A 7329-nucleotide genomic window follows, 5' to 3' on the forward strand; every position below is an offset into this window, starting at 1 on the left:
TGTGTCTCGGTCATCCGTTTCTCAAACACCATGTAGTGCGAGAAATCGAGCAGAGGAGATCGTGTCTTGCGGGGAAAAGTGTGCAAACCTCTGCACAGTGTATAAACTAATCATGGTTAGCCGTGTCCCCGGTTATGGACGTTTTGACTATCTAGTACTTGGATTATCATGTGAATCTCATCATGTTACTTAATTAAATTTTGTTGGGTTTAATGATGATGCTTAATTGGGATTGAGTGGGAGTACCCTTCTCAATGTTCAACAACCACCATGATGTTAAATAAAATTTATTCCTTTGTAGTAGGGAAAAATTGGCTTTATGCAAAACTGTAACCCTAGAGCTTTTCCACCAACCATATATGCATGTAGTGATAGCATTATTCTGTTCATTACTCTCTATGTGTTACATTGCCAGCATATTCCATGTGTTGACCCGTTTCGGGCTGCAACGTTCATGTTGCAAACTTTTCAGACGACGAGTAAGGTGCCTTAGGTCGTGGTTCTATACTCAGTGATGCCGTTGGAGTTGATGGACTCGCTTATCTTCCAAGCCTTCTGCTATTATCGTTATTAGATGGCCTTAAGCCATATTTATTGTAATAAGTTCTCTTTTGAGACATTTGATGCAATAAGTGTGTGATTGCTACTCTGTCATAAATCCTTCAAGTACTGTGCGTGTCAGCATTACCGATCTAGGATGACACTGATGCACTGAGATCAGACTGTTTGAGGTCCGGTCGCTACAAGATGGTATCAGAGCACACATTGACTGTAGGACACGACCACTAAGCTAAAGCGCTAGATCACTACTCTCTCTTCTCATTTCTGACTCCTCATCTTTTCTACCCTTTTAGGATGGCGGATGCAAGGAACAAGTTCACGCAACCGGATGAAGATACACCCTTTGGACGCCACTTGAAGGAAGTCACTAGATACCTGAACATCGGAGTACCAAGCTTCACCGGGACCTACATCGCCACTTTACCCGAAGAGGAGCGTTGAATGATTCAAGTTCAAGCCAGTCACCGAGCCCATAGAGTTTTCCTTTGATGCACCAACCTGGAGTCTAGGAAAGAGCATGGCAGCTCACATCACCATGGGACGCATTGGGGAAGTTTACCACAAGGATCTCAAGGATACTATCTATCAGATTTGTGGGCGCCGAGATGATCAATGGGAGATGATCAGCACCAGGAAGGATACACTACTAGGGAAAAGCCTATACACAGAATCTTATCAGCATCGCGCTTCAAAATAACTCGCTGCTGCTAACTAGCAGTAGCGCGCACAGACGAAACTCGCTGCTGAGACAAATATAGAAGTAGCGCGTCCACTCAAAGACGCGCTGCTGCTATAATTCCTACGAGGCCGCCGCGAGGCTAGTTATAGCAGCAACGTGTTATAGCGACGCGCGCTGCTGCTACGTAGCATAGTAGCAACGCATTTCTCAGATAAGCGCTACTGCTAAGTTTCCTACAAAAATTTAGTCCCACCTCACTCCGTGAAGAGAGTTTCTACCACCTTAAATATGTTACTTCTCAAACTTTGACAAGCACTTGATCTTCATTGAACTCTATGTGTAGAATTTGTGGCTGCAATATGAGTCTTCACCTGTTCCTAAACCGGTGAGGACTCATATTGACAAATCAGATTGTACACAAAAAGGTCGTTGATGATCAATGTGTTTTTGATATATTGAACACAGTCTATTTTTACATGCTGACACGTAGCAGTAGCGCTTTATTGTGAAAGGCGTTGCTGCTAGATAGCTTAGCAGTAGCGTCTTTTCCTAAAGCGCGCTACTGCTAAGCCATTCATATCCCCATCTCCTCCATTCCGATCCACTCACACACATAGCCACTCAATCCTCTCCGATCCGACTGCGACGCGCGCCGGTCCACTCCCGTCGCCCCTCCTCCGTCTGCACCGCACGCTGTCACCTCCTCCTTCTTGCTGGACTCGGTACCGGACTCCTCCTTCGTCCTCCCTCTCCACTCGCCGCTGGCCGGCCCCTCCTCGCTCCGCCTTCCTCCTCCGTCCTCCCTGAACTGGCCGCGTCGGCCGGCCCCTCCTCGCTCCGCCTTCCTCCTCCGTCCTCCCTCAACTGGCCGCGCCGGCCGGTCCCTCCTCGCTCCGCCTTCCTCCTCCATCCTACTCTCTTCTCCCTCGTCGGGTCGCCCCTCCTTCTCCCTCCTGCTCATATGCAACATTTTGATTTAGTTGATATAATTTAGTTTATTTAGTAGGATAGTTGATTTAGTTGACTTAGAACATTTTGATTTAGTTGATTTAGTAGGCTAATTCATTTAGTTAATTTAGTTGACTTAGAACATTTTGATTTAGTTGATTTAGTAGGCTAGTTGATTTAGTTGACTTGGAACATTTTGATTTAGTTGATTTAGTAGGCTAATTCATTTAGTTAATTTAGTTGACTTAGAACATTTTGATTTAGTTGATTTAGTAGGCTAGTTCATTTAGTCGATTTAGAACATTTTGATTTAGTTGATTTATTAGGCTAGTTGATTTAGTTGATTTAGAACATTTTGATTTTGTTGATTTAGTAGGCTAGTTGATTTATTTGACTTAGAACATTTTGATTTAGTTGATTTAGTAGGCTAGTTGATTTAGTTGACTTAGAACATTTTGATTTAGTTGATTTAGTAGGCTAGTTGATTTAGTTGACTTAGAACATTTTGATTTAGTTGATTTAGTATGCTAGTTCATTTAGTTGATTTAGAACATTTTGATTTAGTTGATTTATTAGGCTAGTTGATTTAGTTGATTTAGAACATTTTGATTTAGTTGATTTAGTAGGCTAGTTGATTTAGTTGACTTAGAACATTTTGATTTAGTTGATTTAGTAGGCTAGTTGATTTAGTTGACTTAGAACATTTTGATTTAGTTGATTTAGTAGGCTAGTTGATTTAGTTGACTTAGAACATTTTGATTTAGTTGATTTAGTAGGCTAGTTGATTTGGTTCACTTAGAACATTTTGATTTAGTTGATCATTAATCCTTTGCTCATATTGCTTTAGGAAGAATGGTGCCACCACCACCACCACTATGTTGACTGTGCAAGTCAAGATGCGCCAGCAGCCTTGCAACTGGCAAGCTGTTCAGCATCTACTTCCAGCCGAGTTTTCATCATGCGGCGGTAAGAAATTAGATGAAATGTAATAACTATTTTATTTTTAGTTTTGGCATTACTGCACTGTGTCATTTTGCTTATTTTACACAGATCGTCCCATGCAATGTGAGGTTGAAATTCAACAAGCTGACAGGAGACACTGTGACATTTGAGGCTCCAGGGGGGGCGTACACTATGGAGATCGAGAAAGGATGCAATATGTCGTAGATTGGAGATGGATGGGTCCGTTTCGTCGCTCGCATGCATCTTACTGGTGGTGAGTTGATCAGCTTCAACTTCCGAGCAGAAAGACCCAAGCTTGCTGTCATTTATCTCAACCTGGTGGAAGATGATGAAGATGACGAAGATGATGAAGATGATGAAGATAATGAGGACCCACTCGATGAAGATGATGATGACCCACTTCATGAAGCCATCGTAGCTGAAAGAACAAGGCTGAGTGAGGAGGAGGTGTCCAACCTGTGGGACATAATTCCGCCACGTGCTGACTTTGTCAGGGTGCCATTCGTGACCCGCTTGACAAATACCATGGTTGATCGACATGATATGGTATGTTATACTTAGAAATGCAAATTAATAGTGTGAATTACTTAGTGTACAGTCCAATGATATGGTATGTTGTGTGGAATCTAGTCGATGATATGTTTTAGTGTAGAGTTCGATCACATGCTTATTAATTGATATGTTTTTCTTATTCAGAAATTGGCAAAGAGCATATCTGTGAGTTATGGTATCGAGCCTGATGAAGAAGGCTCAGCTGGACTACGCCTTACTTCAAGGGGCTCCGTCACAACCTGTACTTACCGCGTGGACACGGACGGTCGCACACACTTAAAATCGGTTGGGTGGAAGAAATTCCTCGATGGCAAGAATCCTCGTGTTGGACAGGCCATCCTAATTACTATCAGGAACACCAACCGCCCAGGCTTGAGGATGATGATTGTCTTCGATATCATCTAGAACTACATATGTGTCTGTGGCTATATCATCTAGAACTACATATGTGTGTGTGGCTATATCATCTAGAACTACATATGATGATCGTCATCGATATCATCTAGAACTACATATGATGATGGCCGTTGATATGACCTTGTACTGCTTGAGGATGCATGTTGGCTATGCATGAAATTGTTATCTAGTACTCCCTTCGTTCCAAATTACTCGTCGTGGTTTGAACTAAAACCACGACGAGTAATTTGGAACGAAGGGAGTACTACCTAGTAATGGTTTATGAATTTGATATCTACTAGCAGTACCTAGTATCTAGTATCTGAAAGGAGAACTGAAAGGGAAAGGGGTAATGGGAAAATGATGAAAGATATAGCAGTAGCGAGGGATGGCGAAATCGCTACAGCTAGTTAATAGTAGCGCGTTCAAAAAAAGCGCTGCTGATATCGTCAACAGTAGTAGCGCGAGTTAGGGCCGCGCTACTACTATGAGTTAGCTGTAGCGCCTTATTAGTATAGCAGCCACCCGCGCTTCTGCTAGCCTCAAAACCCACGCTACTACTAGGGTTTTCCCTAGTAGTGATAGATCAATTGCATCTTTCATCCAGGAGTTAAACCAGCACATTCGATGCCAGGAGAACCAGATGTGCGTAGGCATGATAGACCTGAAGAAGGCGATGACCAAGATCACGGAGCTGGAGGAAGAACTCAAGTCTACGCGCGATGGATATGAGGAGGAAATGACGACACTCGTGGAGAAGAATGATGATCTGAAGAAGAAGCTAAAAGTATTCGTGGGAATTCCCGCGACTGGAGGAGAAGACGATGATTGCACTTGCCCGGAGAACTACATCATCATCGACAACACCGACTCGGACCCAGACGATAATGATGATGACTATGTTGATGAAGCTGGAGCAGATATCATGGAGTTTTCGACCGAGCAGTTTTTCTAGTCGACCAACATGACAGTAGTAGAATTCCCCATGTATATAGTATAGTCTGAGAACTTTTGTAATGATAGTTAGATCGTTGTATGCCCTTGTTTGAATTGATTGAAGTGATATTGTTTGCTTTTGTCTCATGTGCATATGTGTAGTGTTTTCTCTCTAGACCTCATTCTATTCTATATTCTCAGCTTTTCTAAACCCTCAGATGCCTCCGAGACATGACAATGGAATTGCTTTCCCACCGGAGCTCACCCAGTTGATCCAGCAGCAGAATGCATTGATGCAGATACTAGTCTAGAATCAAAATCAGGGGACCAACAACAACAACCCACCACCACCACCACCTGTTGATCACTTAGCCCATTTCTTGAGGCTGAATCCGCCGGTGTTCTCCAGTAGCACCGAGCCGATAGTTGCAGATGATTGGCTCCACAAGATGGGAAGGGAGTTGACCACTGCAGGATGCACAGATGCGGAGAAGGTGCGTTTTACCGCACATCAGCTTGATGGACCCACAGCATCATGGTGGGAGAATTTCACAGCCACTTATCTTATCGACTATATCACATGGGATCAGTTTAGCAGGCTTTCCGTACTGCCCATGTTTCAGCAGGAGTAATGGCCATGAAGAAGCATGATTTTCACAACCTATGCCAGGGAGGACGTACTGTTGGCCAGTATGTGGATGACTTTAGTAAGCTAGCACGTTATGCCCCAGATAACGTTGCTACGGATGCAGCTAAGCAGGAGAAGTTTCTGGAAGGACTGAATGATGAGCTGAGCATGCAGTTGATGGTAGCAACCTTCAAAAACTACCAGGAGTTGGTAGATAGAGCTCTTATGATTGAAGGGAAGCAGCAGTAGATTGACAGCCGCAGGAGGAAGTATGGACAAGGGAAGTACAATTCCGGAGCTCAGCAGAATCCTCGTTTTACCCTGAACTCGGGAGAACATTTTCAGCATACCCATGGAGGAGGTAGTTTGCACAACCGTAGTGGCCCCAAGAATGGTAATGGGAATGGAGGAAGCAACGGACAGAACCGCACCAACCCATCAACACCAGCCAAGAGGGATCTGAGCCACATCAGCTGTTACAAATGCTAGAAGACTAGACATTATGCCACAGAATGTCCTGAAGCGAAAAATGGAAAATATAATGAAAGTTCTCGGAAGAATCCCAATCCTTTCCACCAAGGACAGGTGAACCATGTTAGCGTGGAGGAGGTTGAAGCCCAGCCAGATGCAGTAAAGGTAAGTTTTTGATTAAGTCATTTACTGCAATCGTTCTTTTTGATACTACTGCATCGCATTCATACATATCAAGGGGATATGTGGATAAGTATAACCTGCCAACCCAAGCCCTTAGGTCACCCATGTTAGTAACCTCGCCAGGAGTAGAGTATATGGCTAGTCTATGGTGTGATCGGTTACCATTAAGGGTTGGTAACTACGTGTTTCCCTCAGACCTAATAGTACTGGAATCGCAAGGACTGGATGTGATATTAGGCATGGATTGGTTATCAAAGTATGGAGGGAACATTGAATGTGCCAGTAAGTCAATTTTGCTTACCACACCATAAGGAAGAAGGATCAAGTATATATCCCGGCATGTGCCGAAGAGGTCTCAAGTGAATTCCTTATCAGGAGTTGTACAGGAAGAAGTACCAGTGGTGAAGGATTTTCCAAATGTATTTCCAGAGGAGTTGCCAGGCATGCCACCGGATAGAGACATTGAGTTTTTGATTGAGCTTTTCCCAGCCACCGAGCCGATATCTAAGAGATCGTACAGGATGCCCGCAAAGGATTTGGAGGAAATTAAGAAGAAGATTAAGGAGTTACTGGATAAAGGCTATATTCGCCCAAGTTCTTCACCTTGGGGATCGCCGGTGCTTCTAGTGGAGAAGAAGGATGGATCATTGAGAATGGTTGTTGATTATCGAGGATTGAATGAGCTGACAATCAAAAACAAGTACCCACTACCGATGATCAATGACTTGTTTGATCGATTGCAAGGAGCTAAGGTATTTTCCAAGATCGATCTGCGATCAGGATACCACCAGTTGAAGATTCGAGAGCAGGATATACCCAAGACGGCTTTTACCACAAGGTACGGGCTGTACGAGTATACCGTTATGTCATTTAGTCTGACTAACGCACCTGCCTATTTCATGAACATGATGAACAAGGTGTTTATGGAGTTTGTGGATAAGTTCGTCGTGGTGTTCATTGATGATATTTTGGTCTACTCGAAGAATGAAGAGGAGCATAAGGAGCATTTGCG

Source organism: Triticum aestivum, chromosome 3B (genome assembly GCF_018294505.1).
Source record: "Triticum aestivum cultivar Chinese Spring chromosome 3B, IWGSC CS RefSeq v2.1, whole genome shotgun sequence".
NCBI lineage: Eukaryota > Viridiplantae > Streptophyta > Magnoliopsida > Poales > Poaceae > Triticum > Triticum aestivum.